Genomic DNA, 23,918 nt, shown 5'->3' with positions numbered 1-23,918 from the left:
AGATAAATACCAGTATGACTTGGCCGAATTTCAGATCAATGCAGCGTCAGCCTTGGGGGCTGGGGGAGGGTTGGACGGAGGGGACAGCGCTGCGCCAATGCTAATCGCCACTGTCAGGCTTCCATCATGTTCTGTGTTCTCGGGGCTGACCACAGAACACCCCTTAGGAGAACTCACTTGACTGCATGAGGACCACTGACTGAGAAGCAGGGTTCAAATGGAGAAAACAAATCCTGAGAAGCCTAGATTTTCAAGAGTTAAGGGAAGACACCCTGAAGTTCTTGAAACCCCACATCACACTGCAGGCTGGAAAAATGTCTACGTTCTTCTCCTTTGGCCCTGGAAGTGAGGGCAGGAGGAGGAAGAGGGGAGAGTAGATGAAAAAGGGTGTGGGTGAAAACAGCGGGTACCAGCTGCTGAGAAGGGCCCGGATGAGGGGTGGGCAAGAGGCACTGAGAGTGACCCCTTTTAACTAGGAGACCCTGACCAAACCACCCCTAGCGCAGGGGTTCTCATTGCTGGCAGGGCCTGCTGGGGGCATATGGTAACAGGGGGGGTAGTTTTGATTGTCACAATGACGTGAGGGGCTCTCTTGGTATTTAATGGGTGAGAGCAAGGAGGCTAAACTGCTGCGATGCACAGGACTTTGTCCTGCCTAAGATGCTCACAGTGCACCTTGTTGAGAAATTCCAGACCCCAGCAGGGAAAGTCCCTTCAGCCACAGGTCATTCAGCCTCCAAAGGCATGCGGGCAGAAGCACCCTAAACTCAGGGGAGATGGAACAAGCCGGCAGTCACAGGAATGGACAGGGTGGCTCAGGAGAGCCTTGCTAATGGTCTGGGGAAGCTCGCAGCAGGACTGTGGGGTCAGCCTGCCCTCAGGAAACTGGGAAGCTCCCTTCCCCATTCAGTGATTCCCTCCATTCTCTGTTCATCTGTCTGCCTCTCTATAATAACCTGAAGCATCTGGGTTGCAAAATAGGAAGCCTACCTATAAAGAAACAAGACCGACAAGCCATCAACAAACCTGCTCCCAGGGATTTGTAGTCATGGGGCTCCAAGCAGACCCCTGGGAGCCCGGAGAGGGAGGGAACTGCAGGAGGGGTGAGGCAGGCAACTGACTCTTGGTGCACTGATTTTAGGGCCCCTGACGTATTTCCCTTTGGCCAGTGTATGTTCTTCTGGCCACATATGGCAAAGCTGTTCAGCGAATGCCCCCAAAGCACTTAGTCGTATGGGAAGAGTCTTATGTACTGACTGGAGACAATCAGTGAGGAATTAGGTACACCTGACCCCACAGTTTTGGGTGAAGAGCATCACGTACCTTTTAGTAGTATCAACTTAAATCATTTTAAAGGAAGACAAAAATACCCTGGGGAAGCACGGTAATTCTCCCCTACCAACCCTGCTTCTCCTCATTGACTTTTGGCAGGGAGGGTAGAGGTGCGAAGCCAAAGAAAAGAGGGAGGGAAGAGGAAGTTTTCTGCTAGGATGGTTTAGCTCAAGCAAGAGGAAGATGACAGAAAGAAGAATGTGTGCGGTATCCCTGGAATATTCGGCGTATTTCTGAAGCACTGCCCAGGAAAATCAGACTCTAAATGAAAGTGGTGCAGGAACCAGAACACGCCGATGAAATGGTACAGCCACTCTGGAGGACAGTTTGGTGGTTTCTTACAAAACCAGACATAGTCTTACCATAGGGTCCAGCAATCGAGCATCTTGGTATTTACCCGAATGACTGAAAACGTACGTCCGCACACACGCACCGAAACCTGCATACAAATGCTTAGAGCAGCTTTATTCACAATTACCCAAACTCGGAAGTAACCAAGACATCCTTCAGCAGGTGAACGGATAAGCTGTGGGACGTTCAGACAATGGAATATTATGCAGCAATAAAAACGAGCTCTCAAGCCACAAAAAGACACGAAGGAAACTTAAATGCATATTCCTAAGTGAAATAAGCCAATTGGAAAAGGCTATGTACTGTGACTGTGTGATTCCATCTATATGACATTCTGGAAAAGGCTAAACTATGGAGACAGTGAAAAGATCACTGGTTGCCAGGGGGTTGGGACAATGGAGAGAGGGATGAACAGGGGAAGCAAAGAGCATTCTTAGGGCAGTGAAACTATTCTGTGTGATACTACAATGGTGGATACACGTCACCACACATTTGTCAAAATTCGTAGAATGCACAAAGAATAAGCCCTAATGTAAACTAGGGACTTTTGTTTACATTTAACCTTAGTTAAAAAACATTAACTTTCATTAATAATGTACCAGTATTGGCTCATCAATTATAGTGAATGTACCACACTAAAGCAAGATGTCAGTAACAGGGGAAGCCTATGGGAACTCTCTGTACTTTCTGCTCAACTTTTCTATAAGCCTGAAACTGCTCTAAAAAAACTACAGTCTAGGGCTTCCCTGGTGGCACAGTGGTTGAGAGTCCGCCTGCCGATGCAGGGGACACGGGTTCGTGCCCCGGTCCGGGAAGATCCCACATGCCGTGGAGCGGCTGGGCCCGTGAGCCATGGCCGCTGAGCCTGCGCGTCCGGAGCCTGTGCTCCGCAACGGGATAGGCCACAACAGTGAGAGGCCCGTGTACCGCAAAAAAAGAAAACAAAAAAAACCTACAGTCTAGAGGAGGGCAGTGCTCAGCCCACCTGGACCCTCGTGGCCAGAGGAGGCACTGTTATGGAAGCAACCTAAATGTCCATTGACAGACAAATGGATAAAGAAGATGTGGTACCTATATACAATGGAATATTACTCAGCCATAAAAAACGAAAGAAATTGGGTCATTTGTAGAGACGTGGATGGACCCAGAGTCTGTCATACAGAGTGAAGTAAATCAGAATGAGAAAAACAAATACCGTATATTAACGCATATATGTGGAATCTAGAAAAATGGTACAGATGAACCTATGTGCAGGGCAGGAATAAAGACGCAGACGTAGAGAACGGACGTGTGGACGTGGGGGTGGGGGGATGAACTGGGAGATTGAGATTGACGTATGTGCACTGCCATGTGTAGCTGGTGGGAACTTGCTGTATAGCGCGGGGAGCTCAGCTCGGTGTTCTGTGGTGATCTAGATGGGTGCGATGGGAGTAAGGGGTGCCAGGGAGGTCCAAGAGGGAGGAGATATATGTATACATATAGCTGATTCACTCTTTTGTACAGCGGAAACTAACACAACATTGTAAAGCAATTATAGCCCAATAAAAACAAACAAAAAACTACAGTCTATTACAGACAACTGTATACTGATGGTGGCTGCCAGGGAGAAGCTTTGATCAGTGGCTGATCTGACTGGACTGAGCCACCATGGACCCTGAGCCTCACTCTCAAACTGGGAGTGTGTCAGAATGGGAGGAAGCCGAGGAGAACCCTCTGGACATGGGCCCCGGATAAGGCAGGCGGGAGCCTGGAGGGGAGGAAAGGGAGGAACAATGGGCGAGGGGTCTCCCAGAGAAGTCTTCCTGTAGAGAGGTTGATAGGCACCACCGGGAATCTGAGCAGCTTTTGCAACAGCCGAGGAAATCCAGTGCCCTGGTTTCAGGCAACTGGCCTTGCTTCTGTGGTTTCTGACGTAAAACAGATGATGTATCCTAGATGTTCCCTCAGCTGAGGACAAGTGATCAATACAATTTTCAATCTGTAGCCAGCCAGCTGTCACCTCTGAGACCGAGGGAGCAGAATTCAAGAGTTGCTAGAAGGACGGTTTCATCCTGCTTCTGGACCCTCCTGCTATATCTAAGAGGGGGGCTCCTATGCGGGTATCAAGCACAGCCTTTGGCATAACAAAATGCAGCTACCGTTACAGAGAACTCTTCCACCCTCCTCTTCCTGTCCTTTCTTACACTTCAGGTAGGAAAGGAACAAAAATTGGTGTCAAAATCACGAGATTCTGCAATTTGTTTAGCATCAGTGACAGATGTTTGATAAACGTAATCGCTGGTTTTCCTCAAACATTTAATTCCTTTGATGCTGTCAAGAGCATTAGGCACATTGAATGTGATGCAGGCATCATTTGGCTTGTATCATTAATTTTACTTAATCTATCACCTAAAATTAATACTGAGTAAATCAGATTTAAAGTTGATATTTTCAGATGTGTACCTTTGACTTGCATTCTTTATCAATTACCTTTATCAATAAATCAACAGTTTTTTTAAAAAAGAATATTAAAAAAAAAGAGAGAGAGAGAACTAGATGGCTTTCAACTGCCCGAAAGTATCCTTCTGTGAAGACCGATTTGCAAGGTAATGAAGCTAGTGGCTCATCCCCATCCCCAGCACTGTCAAAACCTGACATTTCATTGTAGGTTTATTTGTTTATTTTCTGTCTCCTTAGCACCAAGTGGGGGACACCCTCTAGGGAACAGTGCCTGACGCATCTACAGCTCTGAACAAATACCTCCTGAATGAATTCACTTCCTTTTAAAGCCAAACCTGGGAGACAGTTCCACAGAGATGTCTAGGAAGTGTGAACTAAAGAAGGTGACACTTAAACTCCTATTTGAGCAGGAGCCTTTTATACAGACTTTGTGGAATATAGGTTCTTTCCTTCTGGAATAAGAAGACACCATTAAAACTTTTCTGTGATGACAGTTCTCCAAGAAATAATGCAGACACTGGAGCATTTTCTTCATCGTGGGTGTGTGCATAGATAGATAAAGTCATCACAGATGTCCTTTCTGAACAGGTGACATCTAACAAAGACCTGAATAAAATGAGGGAAGCAGTCCTGCAAAAATGTGGAAGAAGAGCAGTCAAAACTGAAGGAACAGCAGGTGCAAAGGTCCTGAGGTGGGAATGAACTTAGCATGTTCAAGAAAGAGCAGGAAGGCTGGTGCAGCTGGAGGACAGTGGTGGGAAATGAGGGTGGAAGGATGCCAGGCAGGTGTCTGTCACAGGGAGCAGTAGGAATCCGAATTTTTCCAAGCTGGGCAGCCACTGGAAGGTTTTGAGAAGACGAGCCACAGCATCCGATTAGATGGATGAGAACAGAAGAGGCCTTATAGAGGCAAGACTGGAAACCAGAGGAACGGATGAGGCTACGGCAGTGCAGGCGGAAGATGAGAGGGGCATCTGGGAGGGCATGAGGAGTGGTCGGGTGTAGAACAGAATCAGAGCCAGCAGGACGCGGGAACTCGGGAGGGCTGAGCGTGGGACCTCCTCTCCTCACCCCATCTCTACCTCTATTTCCTTGCCTTCAAGACCAGCTCAGACATCAATGTCTTCAGAAACCTTTCCTGACCACCTCAGATGGAGGACCCCCTCTCCCTCAAAAAATTAAAATAGCAAACAAATGAGTCAACAGGGACACAGGTCTGAAAAAACCCATTCGCAAGTGCCAACAAGCACCAAAGCCACAGAAGTCAATCTCTTCTTGGTCCTGATGTTCTCACATTTCTCTAAAGAGTGTTCATTAACAGGGCCCAGCCAGGGCCTGTCCACTACCCCCAAGATCCTCCGGGATGCTACAAATTGGAATGAAGGCTCTGGCCCTGCTCATCCCCAGACAGGTGCTAGGAATCTCAGTCCAAGGGCAGCCCAGGCTTACCTGTGAGACTCACATTCAACATCCAGGATACGTTAGGGTCCAGACACCAATGGCTGTGCCCAAGGCTTTCTGGAGGCTCACACAGTATCTAACCCTGCTCACCATACACCCCTCTGCTACCACCCCTGGGGTGCTAAAGCAACCCAGACTCAGAAGTGAAGGGCCCACGAGGAGCAAAGCAAACAGGCTCCGAGCCAACCTGTGACCAGAGCACAAGCAGCTGCAAACGTACAGACCCAGACACCATTCTCTGCTCCGGGTTTCTCTGCCCTACAAGTCCTGCCTCTGCCGCAACCTCTATGCCCCATGTGGACACAGCCCTTCTCTCTACTTTCTTTCTTATCCCCTCACAGTGCCTGTGCGGGACGATTAAACAGGGATGGTCACCCCCACTGATGCGGGTGTAAGGATGTTGATGACTGCTGGGGCGGGAGTGCCACGACATGCTACATATCCTCTAGGGAAAGGAGTCCCTCCCTGTAAGAAAGTGAGATATCAGTGTTCCCTTCTGACTAGCAGGCAAGTCAGAACACTCCTGCTAATAACCCAATGAGGGCCCAAGATCGGCAGACATGAACATCAACACAGAGCTTTGTCATCCAGCGTTACCTGTGGTTTTCTGCTTCTTACTTTGAAGGTAGGCAAACACCCCCGTGTCCTGAACGGCGACAGGATGTACCAGTCCATACCCTCACAGGCTCTCTGCCTTGCTGGATGCTAACCCTGCCTAGCAGAACTCAGTGGCACTTATACATGGTTATGGTATTAGGTTTATGGAACACATTTTAAAAATTAGAGTACTGTATTGTTTAAAAGGCAGGAAATGTAAGCAACACCAGTGGGAACATCTTCAAATAATTCCTTGGAGAAACATATGACTTTTTCTCATTCTTAAGAAAAATGGCCCACCATCTCAAGCAGGAATGCAAGTATATGTGACACCACCTCCACACTGGGTCCACAACAGACATTACTAATTGATCACAGCATTATCTCCCACTGAACTCAGATGCAGCCTCCAAATCCTTAGAAACAGCCATTTCCAAGGGATCACAGTTGGCCTAGAAAATGGAACTATTTCCCACTTCTGCTCAAAAAATACCTGCTGTTATGTTAGTGATGTTTTGAAAGTTAGAGGTGGGGAGAGGAAGGAAAGAAAAGAGAAGTGAAGAGAGACTCTGGGGGTAAATTATTTGTCATCAATAAAAACATAAGGATCAATCATTAAATGTTAGGTATTGTGTGAAGCACTGCAGAAGTTGAGGATGGGGGCCAGAGGAAATCTGAAATAAAAAGCCCATGAAGTAGGAAACGAAACCTCTAGATGAAACACATGCACACATTCCCACACCCTTGCACACAATTATTGTCAATGGAGCAAGATGCCATCTGTTGGTATGGCTACAAATGAAAGTGGATTCTTCTTTTCTCCGCCAGGATAAGGGAGGCAGTACCAGAGAATACCAATAACTCTTCATACCAATTTGTCCACCTCCTCAAAGCAAAAGGTTTTTATATACATCAAGGCCCTAGATTTTCAGAAATTTTCTGCCTGTGTAGCCTCTGAAAATGTCTCAGGTGATAAACAGCCCAGGTGAAAACAATGACTGAACCGATGATAAAAGAGGCTAAAGTGGAAACGACCAAGAGCAGCACAGAGATGGGTAGTTAGAACAATGCAGATTTCTTTAATGCTTTCTAATTAACTTACTGGGAACCTAAACATGCTCATTCACAAAAGGTGATGACTTTATCTTCAAGGCCAAACAGTGAGGCCACGTGCCCACTTTGGCTCTGCTTACAGTAGAATCAGATGACATCACAGTCCCCAGAGAACATGCTTGGCTGGGCCAGGACCGGCTTCTGGGGTCACAGCATGCTCAGGGATGAAGACCACACACCTAGAAGGGGGTCTCACCTTGCAGGCTGGTACCTGCCTTGTTTCAGGAAGTATTTTTAAGGGAAGGTGCATATCATATCCTATTTCTTTAGGATAAAAAACATACCCCCCCCCCCATAGCCCTGTGGTTCACTTTGCAAGGCTGAGAGCTCAGATAAGCTCTCCATCCGCAGGGCGGGCTTGTGAGGCTCTCAGCAGTGGGGGCTGCCTCTCCATCCTTGGCCCGTGAACAGTCACCCGCTGGAGCAGAACCCTCTCCCTGCTTCACATGGTTCTTCCCACAGGAGCACAGAAAATGGCCGGAAAGCATTGTTCCCTGATTAGTAGGTAAAACACGTGTGTGAATGGTGAAGCATGTTTATTTTCTTCCTGCTGGAAAACAGCTAGGCTTATTTCCCTAGTCTTTTCCTCATTATCACACACCAGCCCTGTGCAATTTTGGTTCCTTGGGTTCTGAGGCACAAGCTGAAAAGATGAAGACATTGTGTCCCCAAAGGATTACTCTGTTCCAAAATGTTAAACCTTTTTTCTCCTCTCCTGTTGAGTGTCACAACTAAAGAGCATCAATCAGAGGAAGAAACGTTAGAGAGCGGGTCACTAAGACATTAGAAGATGCAAACAAAGATCAAGGAAGCCTGCAGCCCAGTATGGAGAAGACCGTGGAAAATGCAAGCAGGCCCTCTGCTCTGAGAATATCAGGAGTTTCATAAGCAGCTACTATCTGTGTGGGTAACTCTCGGGGGAGAGTTTAGGTTCTTGGCTCCCTTAAAACATCAACTTTTTCTCCCCCATGGCCAACTGGATGGGCTTTCCCACAATTCCCAACTAGTTAACCTTTTCTTGAGAGGAGTCGCCACAGCAGAGGCAACCTACTTTAGGCAAACCAGAGATGTGAATGCTTTAGATTTACAAACCAATTAAGGAGAGATTGTTCTAGAAAAGGATTATCAAATAAGGTCCTTTAAACAAGATACAGATTTTTTTAAATCCCACATTTTTTTTCAGAAGCTCACTCACTGCAAAAGAGGTCTGTCCCACTGGCTGCTTTGCGTGTTAGTAACACACTGATTGCCAGTGCATCTGACCCCATTACCTTTACCTACAGGGGAAAAAAATCACCTTGAATCAACCTTTGTCGACTGTCCACGCTGCGGCACTGTCCTAACACCTGGGCATCCGATACTCAACTGTCTATTCAGAGGTACAAAGGCCATCAAAAATGCCGCCTGCTGAATGAATGAAGTTCCTACACACAAGTGAAACAGTAAATGCTCTTTCTGTTCTGACCCGAGATTCTATCAAGTCTCAAATTTATTATTAGAGGCTCCCTGGTCACAACAAAATATATTTTAAGTCACACACACCTCATGTGATTATCTGTCTTCTGAACATCTGAACTTTTGATTGAAGAAGGGGGGATAAAACCTCTACCACTGTTGTTTCTTTACATTTCATGGCATTCTGAAGTAGTAATATTTCTTTTTAGCCAGCATGACAATTACCTTCATGGCAATTACTCTCAATATGGTAAATATTATTTAGGGGAGCAGCAGTCTGAAAGCCTGATTACACTTAATGTCTACTCCAAAATGGCACTCTCACACGTGACTGATGCCAGGAACTTCAGTATCCACAGCCTTCCATGGATGACCTGGAGAAGCAGAACAGCGGGAAGACTAGGACAGCAGGAAAGGGTCCTGGGTTCAAATCCTTGTTCTGCCACTTGCTGGCTGTAGGAACTTCGGCAAGTTACTTGACATTTTTGTGCGTCAGTTTCCTCACCTATAAAATGCGGCTCATCACTGTATGTCACAGGATTGCTAGATGGGTTAAAGGAATGTGTGCAATACGTAAGGCACTTAAAGAAATTACCGTGTGCCAGGCACTGTTCTAAGTACTGGCCATCATCTCCTCAAAGAGTGCCTTGCCCCGTCATACCAAGAACGCTCATCTTTTCTTTTATCATTTTGGCCGCGCCACAAAGCTTGTGGGATTTTAGTTCCCCAGCCCGGGTCCTCAGCAGTGAGAGTGCAGAGTCCTAAACACTGGACCACCAGGGAATTCCCTCAAGGACCCTCCTCTTGAGCCCAAGGTATTCAATGTGTACCTCATGTCATACTGTGAAAAACTGTGTGTTTTCTTCTGCTACAATCTACAAAGAATTCAGGGGCTGGGGGCAAGGGCTAGGTCATGGCCCTCTTTGCTTTAATATCATCAAACCCAGCAGACGGTCTGATACACAGTTAAGTGTTTGCTGAAGTGAACAATCCATGTATAAAATAACCTAAACAAACAAACAAACAGCATCCCTCACTTTGAGCTGACAGATCTTAGTTTTGTTATTCATCCCTTGGGCTCTAGAAGTGAATAAAGTAGCTAGCTTGGGTGAATTAAGAATAAAAGGTTAGGCCCAGTTCACAAAAATCACAACTACTGTTTCATCACTTGGATCTATTCTACATGGGATGACAGCTGAGATACTCCAAATGCCTCTGTTATTACTGTTAAGAGAAAAATGTCCTGCCTTTTATCTGAAATCCAAAAAAATCCAATTTAGTTGAAAGGACTTTTTATTTTTCCCTCTGTTCCACAGTAGGGGAAAAGGGCACTTCACAAGAAAGTAAATCAATATTACATAGTGAGCTGATGTTTTTCTAAGTGTAAATCTCTAACTCTCAAGCGATTCACTGGGGCGTAATCCATTCACCAAAACCTTCTACAACCTACAGAGGGTTCAAAATAAGAACTGATTTGAAAGGATGGCTTCAGTCAATGAAGGTCCCACCACCTTGAGCCTAACAGAGCACTAGTCCAGGACCCTGGAGTAATGCCTTTTATATATTTTTCTCTCTCCACAAGGAAAGTTAAAATAGAGTTCTGCTTAACTAAGGAAGAAAGCTCTCCTCGTTCGCAGGTAGTAACGGAAGTTTTGCATTAACTACAGGTACCACATGTGGATAAAGGGTTTACTAGTGATGATCTTCAGGCACTGGGAGACCCTGAATCATTAAAGAATCATTAAAGAATGATGAAATTACATAACAATTTTTAACCTGTATGCACCTAACAATAAAACATCACAATACATGAGGCAAAAATGAATAGAACTACAAGGAGAGATAGATGAAACCACAATTACAGCTGAAGATTTCAACACCCCTCTTTCAGAAATGGACAAATCCAGCAGGCAGAAAACAAGAACACAGTTGAACTCAACGACACCATCAACCAACTGGATATAATGGATATCTATAGACCCCTTCACCCAACGACAGCAGAATATGCATTCTTCTCAAGTTCACATGAACATTCACTGAGACAGACCACATTCTGGGCTATAAAACACATCTTGACACATTTAAAAGAAGAGAAATCATACAATGTCTGCTCTCAGACAATAAAGGAGTTAAACTAGAAATTGATAACAGAAATATAGCCAGAAAATCCCCACATACTGAAGATTAATCTAAATAACACATGGGTCAAAGAAGAAATCTCAAGAGAAGTCAAAAAGTATTTTGAAGTAAATAAAAATGGAAACACAACTCATCAGAATTTGGGGAATGACGTGAAAGCAGTGTCTAGAGGGAAATTTATAGCACTGAATGAATATATCGGAAAAGAAGAAAAATCTAAAACCAATAATTAAGTTTTTGCCTTAGAAAAAGGCAAATTATATCCAAAGGAAGCAGAAGAATGATGAAGATATTCATTTTAGTTACTATTCTGCTCTAAGTATCTGAAAATTAGTCATCCATATGGGACAGTACTTCTCAAACTTTTCCATTAAAACCCCCAAAATAGCAAACAGAAGGAACTCATACCCGCTCCTCTAGAGTCTGGGGGCACAGCCTGAAACAATCGAAGTGAAAAAAAAATCATAATTTATTTGAGTCTTGTATCCGAAAAATTAATTATGACATTTCAACCTTGCATTCTATTTGCTAATATATCTGAGTTTGTTTTAATATATAAAACAATGTTATGACTTTCCAGTGAAGTTCCTTTCCTTTACTATATCCTTTCCTTTACTATATCCTGGGAGATGTGCCAGGTTTGGTCTGTGGCTCCAGGTATGCCATGGCAGACTCCACCGTCCTCCCATTTGAGAAGGCGACATGAAAATATACAGTGTCAGTTAACCAGAATGTCACATGGAGTGAGGACTGCAGGCCTGCCTCATGTCCCCCAACTCCTGCAAAGCACAAAGTTCCAGAAAAGATAGGAGGGCAGAGGCAGGTTCACCATGCCTTTCAGGACAGTGAGACTCAATGCCCACCCAATGCCTGCCTACTTCTCAAGATTTTTCTGCCCCAGCTTCCTGGGGCAATAACACATTACCAGCCCCAAAGAATGGTTCATTAAAGGGTGAGCCTCAGATTAATGGAACAGAACAGAAACTCCAAAAAGACTCGAGTACGCCTAAGAAAGTCTCAAGTGACAAAAGTGGGATTCGAAATCAGTGAGTAGAGAATAAATCCAACAAATGGTGTTTGAGGAACCGGATCATTTCGACAAAAAGGCAAGTTAGAGTTTTGTCTCACATCTTACACCAAAATGCATTCCCAAAGAAGTGAAATTTAAGTCCAAAAAAGTAACAACATAAAAATACAAGGGGAAATGAGAGATCAGAGAGTCATAGCAAACCCCTTCCTACCACAAAAGTAGAAATCACAAAGAAATAATGAACAGATTTTAAGTCCTTAAAAGTTAAAAACAAAAACAAAACCATACTTCTGTAAACCCAAACATACACATACACATAAATTTAAATGACAAAATAAAGAAAATATTTAATATATCTTTTATAAAACTGTTTACAAATCAATGGGAAGATAATTCACCCACCCAAAACGTGACCTGAGGACAGAAATGGGTAAGTCCCAAGAAAAGAAATTCAAATACACAAACGTGAAAAAGCATTCAATTGTAGCAAACTTTGGTTTTAGCCAAAGAAACACAAATTAAAACAAGGAGATACAATTTGGCCAACGTCATGAGCAAAGTCTAGAAAATGATTATATTCATCCTAGGTAAGTTTGCTGCTGATAAACAGGCAGTCACACATAGGACAGAGTATAAATTTGTCTACCTTTTCTGGAAGGCAGATAGTCAAAACATACTGAGAGGTGAAAAAGTGTGTACCTTTTGACCTAGTAATCCATTTCTGGGGATTTGACCGTAGAAGATAATTCAAAGATGCTGGTAATGTTTAGCTGTAAACATTTTCATTTCAGGTTTGAATATTTAAAAGTTTGAAACAACCTACATCTCTATCAATAAGGGGTGGATAAATAAATAATGACAGAGCTGTGTAACGGAATGCGTTAGTCATTAAGAATAGATTGGGCTTCCCTGGTGGCGCAGTGGTTGCGAGTCCGCCTGCCGATACAGGGGACACGGGTTCGTGCCCCGGTCTGGGAAGATCCCACATGCCGCGGAGCGGCTGGGCCCGTGAGCCATGGCCGCTGAGCCTGCGTGTCCGGAGCCTGTGCTCCGCAACGGGAGAGGCCACAACAGTGAGAGGCCCGCGTACCGCAAAAAAAAAAAAAAAGAATAGATTGATAGATACATTTGTATCTTTGCCACAGAAATATTTTCTCCATACACTGTAAGTGAAAAGCAGATTTAAAAATACCAAATGCCATTTTTGAAGGAAGAAGAGTGAATATACAAATATATCTGTAACCACACACAGAAACGGATCTGGTAAGATCCCTGACAATTCAACCTCATTAAGCAGATGTCTCTGAGGAGCTGAATGTGCGGGTGTTTTCTAGATACTTTTGTTTGTAGATTCTGATTTCTATTTCGCTGTGGAAAAAGAATGATTAGGATTTAGCAAGGCTGGCAGAAAAGGAGGGTACCGAGTGGCCCACATGGGAGGTGGCGACCACAGGGTGTGTGTTCTGGTAACACTAAGTGGCCCGCACTGGGGCCAGCACAAAAGATGTGTTTGTTTGTTTTTGTTTGCTTTTTTTTTTTTTTTGGTGGGGGTCGGGGGGGCCTTGGGAGTCTTTGATGAGGTTTAGGGAGAGTCCAGATCCAGAAGGATTCCCCATCAATGTGATCTATGAGTTTACCTCACCTCCCTAAAAAAATGCTCAGGCCCCGGGCTTGCTTTCATTCTAGCTCAGGGACCTATGATTCATCCCCTGAAACTCTAATTATAACACCCAAGGTCTGCTATGTGCAAAAACATCTGTCATTGTTCAAATGTGCTAGCGGAGAGTGTGTACGGCATGCAAACCGGCCTGTTGATGTGCTCCTTCAATGCCAAAGTGGTAACCCAGAAACCAGTCCAAGGTGAGAAGTGCCCAAGCCCAGAGTTTCCAGCTGAGCTCAGTGACAAATAAAGTGACCAGGTTATGTCCCTTGGCAGCTCACATGCCAATTCCTCAAAGCCACCGCCACGGTGAAAGTTACAAGTCTTACGTGCTTTCTTTCAACCAAGAAAAGTCTCCTAAGTTTGTGTTTTCCCTGCTGCCAAGGCCTGGCAGAGGGAGGGGAGCAGAGTGTGTAATTGCAAACCGCTCGTTTATCAGCTTTGGCTGCTTTTCTGTCACCACTTTATGTGTACCATTTAGCCAGTTAATCTCCCGTACCTCTTGGAAGTATAGTAGTTACCCAGAGAGTGCCTCAGCCCTGGAAAGAGAGGACGGAAGAGCCATCAAGGTATATCTATTCTCTAAGCACCCAGGAGAATTGTTTACTAACCTCATTCAAACTCAGATTAGAGGCCTAAAATCCAAGAGGAAGACATGGTCTCTTTGTCAGAACCCAACATTTTTTTACCTAGAAGTACTGATCTTAAAAACAAGTGAAAAAAATAAACAAAAAGCAAAGGAACAAACAACAGAAATGTCCCATTTGCTCCAAACAGTACAGTAACATCTAATGGACACAATAGTGTATCTAGAGGTTTTTAAACTTTTGAAAGCTTAAGAAACCATCAGGAAGCCACTTAGCAGCCTCTGCTAGAAATCACAGTGCCATGCGTCATCCAAATCAGAAATGGCATTATTACAACAACTCTGGCACATGCATTTATGCAAACAGAACATCAAATATGAAGCTTTGACTTGAATTTGGTTGATGATTAAAAAGAGATTTTTCTTCAAAATATCATTATCAAGAAAAACAAATTAAAAATATATTTTATTTGGGGGGGGCCTAAGTGTTTGCTTTGTTTCTTATTTGGTAAAGTCATATTAACTGAGGTTGCAGGTGCAAAAGAAAAATTTTTAATTAAAAGGAGATCATTTATAAATCTGTGCTAAAGCTTTAGAAATCTGAATTGAATAGATTGTGAGGAAAATAAATAATTACCAAAAACACCTCAAGAAGTAGAAAACTTGAACTGATCACTAAAAAGGGACCAAGCTCAGAAGTTTCATAAGCAATTTCTTTCAAGCTTACACAGAACCATTTGATTTCCATGATATTTCAGCTACTCCAGAGGGTAAACCAGATGGAACATTTTAATATTTATTTTAGAAAGCTGACATAACCCTGATATCAAACCCAAAAAAGAAAAAAGGCCCCAAATACTTCAGAACAGATCAAATCTAGCAGTAGATACAGAGGATAATACCACACAACCAAGAAGGTTCATTCCAGGAATTTAAGAATGGCTTTAATTTTTTTTTTTTTTTTTTGTGGTACGTGGGCCTCTCACTGCTGTGGTCTCTCCCGTTGGGGAGCAACAGGCTCCGGACGCACAGGCTCAGCGGCCATGGCTCACGGGCCCAGCCACCCCACAGCATGCGGGATCTTCCCGGACTGGGGCACGAACCCGTGTCCCCTGCATCGGCAGGCGGACTCTCAACCACTGCGCCACCAGGGAAGCCCCAAGAATGGCTTTAATTTAACTGAGTCAATAAATATCCTCAAAACATTTGGAAAAACAACAACAACAACACATTATCTCCCCTGCTTCAAAAAACAAAGCAAAATACCAAATCTTTTAGTAAGTTATGAAGAGAAGTATATTTTACTAACATGATAAAGTTTATATGCATATATAAATATACAAATATACAGTTACATATATATGTATATTATATATAAATAACTGAAAAGTCAGCCTCTTGTGTGACTTAGTTAAATGTTACAAACATTTGCAGTACATCAAGAAAAATACAAGGATATCTACTGCCTTTAAAAAAATGTTGTTCTTAAAGTTCTAGTCAGCATGATAAGAAAAAGTAATGAGATGAAAATATAAAAGGAAAGAGGCAAAGTTATCACTATTCAAAATTACATGATCATCTACATAAGAAACCTGAATCAACTGAAAGACTATTAAAATTAACAAAACCCATCACAAAATACAGTTGATCCTTGAACAACAGAGGTTTGAACTGTGTGGGTCCATTTATATGTGAGGTTTTGCTTTGATAGTAAATACTACACTACTACACGATCTGGGTAATTGAGTCCGCCCATGGGGAACCTTGGAAATGGAGAAACCAGTGATATGAGGGCCGGCCATAAATTAAAGGTGTATTTTTGGAGGGTTGGCCCCCTAATCCTTGTGTTGTTCAGGGGTCAACTGTAAATATAATTCTTAAAAAGCTTTTAGATAGAGAAATGCAAATCAAAACTACAATGAGGTTATCACCTCACACGAGTCAGAATGGCCATCATCAAAAAATCTACAAACAGGGGCTTCCCTCGTGGCGCAGTAGTTGAGAGTCCGCCTGCCGATGCAGGGGACGCGGGTTCGTGCCCCGGTCCGGGAGGATCCCGCATGCCGCGGAGCGGCTGGGCCCGTGAGCCATGGCCTCTGAGCCTGCGCGTCCGGAGCCTGTGCTCCGCAGCGCGAGAGGCCACAACGGTGAGAGGCCCGCGTACCGCAAAAAAAAAAAAAAAAAAATCTACAAACAATAAATGCTGGAGAGGGTGTGGAGAAAAGGGAACCCTCCTGCACAGTTGGTGGGAATGTAGACTGACACCACTATGGAGAACAGTATGGAGGTTCCTTAAAAAACTAAAAATAGAACTACCATACGACCCAGCAATCCCACTGCTGGGCATATAGCCTGAGAAAACCATAATTCAAAAAGAGTCATGTATCACAACGTTCACTGCAGCTCTATTTACAATAGCCAAGACATGGAAGCAACCTAAGTGTCCATCAATAGATGAATGGATGAAGAAGATGTGGCACATATATACAATGGAATATTACTCAGCCATAAAAAGAAACGAAATTGAGTTATTTGTAGTGAGGTGGATGGACCTAGAGTCTGTCATACAGAGTGAAGTAAGTCAGAAAGAGAAAAATACTGTATGCTAACACATATATACGGAATCTAAAAAAAAAAAAAATGGTTATGAAGAACCTAGGGGCAGAATGGGAATAAAGACGCAGACCTACTAGAGAATGGACTTGAGGACGTGGGGAGGGGGGAGGGTAAGCTGGGACAAAGTGAGAGAGTGGCATGGACATATATACACTACTAAATGTAAAATTGATAGCTAGTGGGAAGCAGCCGCATAGCACAGGAAGATCTGCTTGGTGCTTTGCGACCACCTAGAGGGGTGGGATAGGGAGGGTGGGAGACGGAAGAGGGAAGAGATATGGGGATATATGTATATGTAGAGCTGATTCACTTTGTTATAAAGCAGAAATTAACACACCATTGTAAAGCAATTATACTCCAATAAAGATGTTAAAAACAAATAATTTTTAAGAAAAGCTTTTAGATATCAATAACCAATTAGAATACAAAGCAGCGGAAAAGGTCTCACCCACTAGAATACAAGATCCATGAGAACAGGGATCAGTCTTGGCTGATTCCCTAGCACCTAGAAGCAGTTGCAGCACAGAATAGGTGCTCAATAAATATTTGTAGACTACCTGAATGAACAAGTTCACAACAAGGGCAAAAATACAAAATAAAAGAACCAAACTGAAATCCCACAAACAGATTCACGTTTAGAAGAATTTAGCATACGATGAAAAAATGGAATTTCAAACCACAGTAGGAAGGATAGATTATTCCACAAATGACAATTGACAATATTAACTGGTTGGCTGTTTTAAAAAAAAATGAAACATGAGTTGTATTGATGCTTCACACCATACATTAGAATAAATTACAGGTAGATTAGTTCAATATAATGAGACCATTATTAGAAGAAAAAAATAAGTAAATGTTTGCCTCAACTTAGGACAGGGAAGGTTTTCCTAATTATACAAGCAAAGGTAGAAAGCTTAAGGGGAAAGATTTACAGTTTCTCTTACATAAAAACAAAAACCTTAGGCATGTCAAAAATATCATAAACAAAACAGTAAAAGACAAACAATAAATGAACACTTGCCAAGTATTAACAACCTTTTTACACAAAGTGTGTTATAAAGTTCTAAGAAAAGGATGATCCATCAGTAAGAAGAAATTTTGAAAGGTTAAGATGCAAATAACAAGATGATAAATGACGCACAAACTTACCCTAACAAATATTAAATATGAAATTGGGCTAAGATTTTTTTTCTCCAATCAACTTGGTAAATGTTAAAACTAACTTTTGGTTATAGAAGAATCTAGAAAGTAAGCATTCATATACTGCTGGTGGGAGAAAAAGCCAATTTCTAGAAACTTATCCTAAATAATCAAAGATGAGCCAAACATTTACATACAAGAATGTCTGTTGTGTCATTTATGTTCCTTGACTTTAGCATTATAAATTTAATATATGCTTACTATAAAAGACTAATCAGGGCTTCTCTGGTGGCACAGTGGTTGAGAGTCCGCCTGCCGATGCAGGGGACACGGGTTCATGTCCCGGTCCGGGAAGATCCCACATGCCGTGGAGCGGCTGGGCCCATGAGCCATGGCCGCTGAGCCTGCGCGTCCGGAGCCTGTGCTCCGCAACGGGAGAGGCCACAACAGTGAGAGGCCCGCATACCGCAAAAAAAATAAATAAATAAAAAATAAACTATAACAGTGTGGTACTGGCAACTTTTTTACTGGCAACTTGTTTACTATTATAAACAAGTCAACAATCATCCCCCTTTACATTTTTCTTCACACTTTTAGACAAGTATTTTTGTAGCATATATATCAAAAAGTGAAACTGGTGACCCAAATTATACCCACGTAAAATTGATAGCTATTGTCACGTTGACTTCCAAGAGAAGTTGTATCCATTTATATTCCCAACAACACTGTGTGGATTATTCATAACAGTGAGAAATAAGAAAAATCTGTATGTCCAAAGGGCTTCAAAATTATAGTAAACATAATCAAGGAATTATTTCCCAGCCACTAAGAATGATGTTATGGGTGAATGTTAAACGATATAAAAATGTTTATCATGAAAGATGGTTAAGTTACAAAAATAAGTTAAACAGTGTGAGCCTCTTGGAATTCATACAAGTTTTTAAAGAATATCTATTGACCTATACATTAATCCATCGGGCTGTGCAATGGAATGTTAATCACAGTTATCTTTGGGTGGTGGAATTACAGGCCACTAAAATAACTTTTCTCTTATGCTTTCCTGAATTTTCTATGTTCTAGAGAAAAAAATATGTTTTCGCAATCAAAACAAATCATAATCTATTTTAAAAAAGCAATAAAACACTCTCTGAAAACTAGTTGTATAGAAGAATTTATATGCAACCACTCTTGATTATCATAATGAAGAGTTTTTCAGGATAAAGGTTACCTACCCAGCCAAGTGTTTGCCAACTGAGTCCACACTTGGAGTATTCAGTATGGGGCACCCCAAGGAGTCATCAAGTGCTCACTGGTCTCCCCTGAAGGTCGGCCTGTGCTCAGGGTGCCAAAGGCAAAGATGAAGACCAAGGGGCTCTGCCCTCAAGAAGCCCTCAAACTAGAAGGGAAGAGGGGGCAAGTACCAGCCAATGTTAGTTGAAGGCAGGACTTGGAGGGGTCAGGACACGCTGTTGAGGTTCCCAGCCAGAAAAGTTAACACATTCAAAAATTAAAACCAAAAGAGGAAAGGCAACAGCAGGCTGGAGTTATACAAAGTTATACAAGCTTGTTATAGAAGGGAGTTATTCGTCAAATCTCTCCTAGAGGAAGCCCTAACCATCTGCAAGTACTTGAGAAGTGTAAACTCTAAGGTGGGGAAAACTGAAAGCTTTTCAAGGTAAGAGGACAGCAGAATATTAAGGACAAAACTACTGGGCATATAATACACTAGACTAGGGAAGTGAAAGAAAATTTTGTTTCCTCTGACTTAAAAGAGAAAGAAAAATACTAGCAAATACATAAAATTCCATTTCAATAAACTTCCTACTTTTTCTAAGCCCAAGTAACAACTATTCAAGTCATATTTAATACAACGAATTCCTAATGCCTCAGAAGAATTTACCCCAATTTTTAGAGAGGGTCTAAAGGGAATGGGCCTTGTGCTTAAAATGAAGAGCTCCTAAGAGATGGTTCTGGTAGCCTAGATTTCTGGCTTTCCTGATTCTACAAAAGATTTTTATACTTGACATTTCACAGGAAAAAAAAAAAAAGCAAAACAAAAGTCACCATAAAAGTGCCCCAATCCTCTATCTAGATGCCATCTAACACGTACTAGCTTGAGCATTGAATTAAGTTCATACTTTAAAATGAGGGGATGAAAAATATTTGAAATGACAGCAACACAACAGTCAATTTTTGGTGATCCACACAAAAGAAAGCATGACATGATTAGCTTTGGTCAGCTGGAGTTTAATAGCGTGGGATTATTACATTTTCCATAGGTAGAGTACAAGAACATTTAGAACAGGTAAGAGTTCTCAGCATGACTTCTAACTCTGCTCTGGTAAACAAGACAGGCCGTAGAAGTGCCTTTAATAATGCTCAGAAACCCACGGCAGCATTTAAAACATCAAACGCAAAATGCAACTCGTTAGACAAAATGCAACTCATTAAGCTGGAAGCTTCCCTAACAGCACCAACTGTAGAGCGATGGGTCTCAGAGTGTCCCTTTACTCTCCTCCCCACCAGCAACACAAGCCACACTGGGGAACTCTTTACACAGGCAAACTCTCCCACCTCCTGCCCAGCCATCTGGTTTACCAAGCTCTCCAAGTGGTTGTAATTTGAGGATACTGCTGTGGAACACACTACAGAGGTTGTGAGTGTGAAACCAGGCACAAGATGCCCAATTCAGTGTGTCAGGCCAGTTCCATTTTGTTTGACCCAACCTCCACTTCCCATCCCCTGTCCCTTTTAGTGGGCAGCCCAAAGAGCAGGGCCTTGTTCAAAACATACTTTCAAAAGGCCTTTAGAGATAGGTCTAATGGAAAAACCATCTATTTTTCATATGTTACCACAGGAACATGAAGCATCATTTACTCCTATAAGAAAGGTCTCCTTTGCAGGGGACACTGAGTATTTACAGAAAGATCACTTTATCCTAGGAAATCAGATTTTGGAAAAGTAAATACAGGAAACTCAGGCTCTAAGCCTTCCATATACACCTTTACAGCCCTTGTTCAAAGTGAACTTTCCCTAATTTCAGCTGCCCAATAATGAAAACATGTGTCCTGGGCAAACCTCCACTGTTCACTCTGAAAGACAACATTACCAAGTAATGGAGAAGAGAGCCGGCTTACTTCATGCCCCCTGCTGGTCCCTCAGCCCCGAATCCACAGGGAAGCTGACCTGTTTCCTCTCTACTCATCCTTCACGGCATTTCGTGTCCTAGGACATCCTTCTTTAGCCTACATTTAGTCCTACTTCTGGGAGCTGCCATAAAAATAATAATGCTTTTTTTCTGGATGATAAGACCCATTATAAAATCAATGTCATTTTGTGTGTAGTGTTAAGATTTATTTTTATTTATTTTTAAAGTTTATAAATAGCTTCCACATTTACCATCTCATTTTATTCTCATAACAACCTGTGAAGTGGGTAGTTTTATTATTCTCACTTTATAGATAAGAAAACCGGAACTTAGTGCTGACTTTAATAAACAACTGACCACTGAACAGTAAGGAGGAAATACAAATGTTCTGCATCAAAAATTAAAGAATTCACAAGGTCCAAAAGAACTCCCAAACTTTCTTGAAGTTGTCATCTGCCAAACGATATTCGCTAAAATCTCTGAGTAGGTTTTTAGTTTAGGTGGTATTTTCTGTCTTAGGAAGGGTGGGGAGATGGAAAATGAGATAAGTAAGACAAACTCTCAGTTACAGAATGGACATAACCTGCAATGATACCTGGAATTCTATGAGGTTCAAAGTGACAATGACGATGATTGATTAAACTCTTACTACGTGCTAGGCACCATTCTAGGTTCATTAACTATATTCAATGATCCTATTAATATCACCATTTTACAGATGAGGAAAACAAGGCACAAGGAAGCTAAGTAACTTGCCCAAGATTACACATCTTGCTCCCTTGACACAGGGAGGACCTGGGACTGGAGAAGCCAAGCCCCTGTGAGGTTTGCTCCGCCAAGGACGGAAACCTGACATGGGAGCGCAGCCACCACAGGAACCTAGATTATGTTCCTAATGTTGCCACTTAAGCAACAGTCTCCACATTCTCTTGGCCAAAACATCAATCAAGTAATCAGAAGAATCAGCTGAGACTCCTAACAGTTCCTTCTCAGACTGTTCCCATGGAGGTGAGGAAGGAGGGGAAAGATCCCGGTTTTCTAGATCTTGATTACTGATGGAACACTGGCTGATTTGCCTGGAACTGCCTCTAACTAATTTAAGAAAAATTAGCGAGGAAAGCAGCTTTGGAGGAAATGTGCAGAATAAAGATGCACATGGCACTGACAGGTATTTAGTAATCTAGCAGAAAGGGAGGTGGGAGGCAGAAGCGGTCGTCAATGTACAGAACGACATTGGCTACTTTTGGCCAAGTTCAATGGCTTTTTTTTTAAAAGCAATATAAATAAAAAGGAATCCTCACTGGTGTAAGTTCCTCCTGCCTTCTTTTCCTCTACTTTTTTCAACTGCTCATAGTTTGGACCTGTATGAGCCAGCTTTCACATATTGATCAACCTCTGCAAATTTATACATCTTTTTCTTAAGGGAGGAAACAAAGATCAAGTTGAACTCAGGCAAAAGAGAAAAAATTCCATGATGAATGAATGCAGTCTTCATGGGCAAGTATAGTATGATGGCGGGGGGGGTGGGGTGGGGTGGGAGGCAGGGGCAACTTTACAAAGCTTCCTCAAATTTGCTTACCTTCATTGTTTCTTGCCTCTGATTTTCACTGAATAACCTAAGACCGCCTTGAGATCCTGAGAGTCCAAAAGAAAACCCAATTAAAACAATCTCCAGGGTATTCCACCCATCTCGACTCGAGGAAAAGTCCCAAACCTAGGAGATGGAACTACAGTGACCACAGTTCGGTGACTTTTAATATCCACATTCCTTCCACACTCTCGTAATTCTGGCCCAACTACCTACTAACTGTGGGACCATGTGCTTCACTTTCCTCCTCCATAAAATGGGGACGATAATACTTTCTTCATCAGGTTGGTGTGAAAATTAAATGAGTTAATACATGCACAGCACTTAGAACAGTATCTGGTACAGAGTAAGTGCTCAAAGAGTGTTAGCTATTAATATTATTACTATTAGCATTTGCAAAAAACATTACATAGGGACCCAAATACAGGAGGCTTCTACTGTATTGGTAATGTTTTACTGCTTTAACAAAAAATCTAAAATTAGAACCATCAATACAAAAATATAAAATGGTCTTGGGAAAAGAAAAAAAAAGCCACTCAGAGTCATGCCACCTGTTGGGGAGTTTCAGGTGAGGGTACACCTCGGAGCAGCTGTGGAATCCCGTTCCACGGCTGCTCTGTATTTCCCTTATATGATGCCTCCACTTCTGCTGCGGTTCTTAATCAGCGTTTCATGGGCAGGATTACGGGCGGGTCCGTGAACCCCCTGAAACTGTACACGGAACTGGGTGGGGCTGCGGCTCTGGGCATTTTGCAGGCAGGGGTTCTATAGCTTTTCTCACGCTCTAATAAATGATCTTGTAGGGAGCAACTTGCTTTACAGGGTTAAACGCAGGAGATAGGGACTGAACAATTCATTTCACGGAAGCTACGGCAGTAACCAGGACACCTGGGCTGTCAATCTGCTATCTCAACACGAGACCCGGCGCCGCGAGGGGCAAGAGCCGGCCGGGCAGTGACCTTCACCGTCGAAAATCTCACCGGCTCCCCAGACCCGACTCGGGTTTGCCGGGTTTAACTTCCCCTCCCTTCCCCCATCCCTCGTTCTCTTCCAAGAATAAACTCAAAGGAAATCAGCAGCGCTTCGTCTAGGGTTTCACTCCTGCCCTCGGCTGACACTTAAACCACTTCTCCAAGGGAAGTTAATTAAAACAACAATTAATCCGCACAAAAATCCACCCCCAAAGCTCGAGAACTCTCAAAGTTAGAAGACTGAGGCGCCGCTGCTGATGGTGAACATCTGCCGGTCGCTGGGGCTCACGGG

General features: G+C 42.9%; 1 protein-coding gene across 2 annotated transcripts in view; it reads right to left on the bottom strand.

The window, feature by feature from the left end:
- Positions 1-23,918, bottom strand: part of TGFA (transforming growth factor alpha) — a 105,833-nt gene that overhangs the window by 81,169 nt on the left and 746 nt on the right. The window lies entirely within an intron of this gene.

This window comes from Orcinus orca, chromosome 13 (assembly GCF_937001465.1).
Source record: "Orcinus orca chromosome 13, mOrcOrc1.1, whole genome shotgun sequence".
Lineage (NCBI taxonomy): Eukaryota > Metazoa > Chordata > Mammalia > Artiodactyla > Delphinidae > Orcinus > Orcinus orca.
This window is presented reverse-complemented; position numbering and strand designations above follow the sequence as displayed.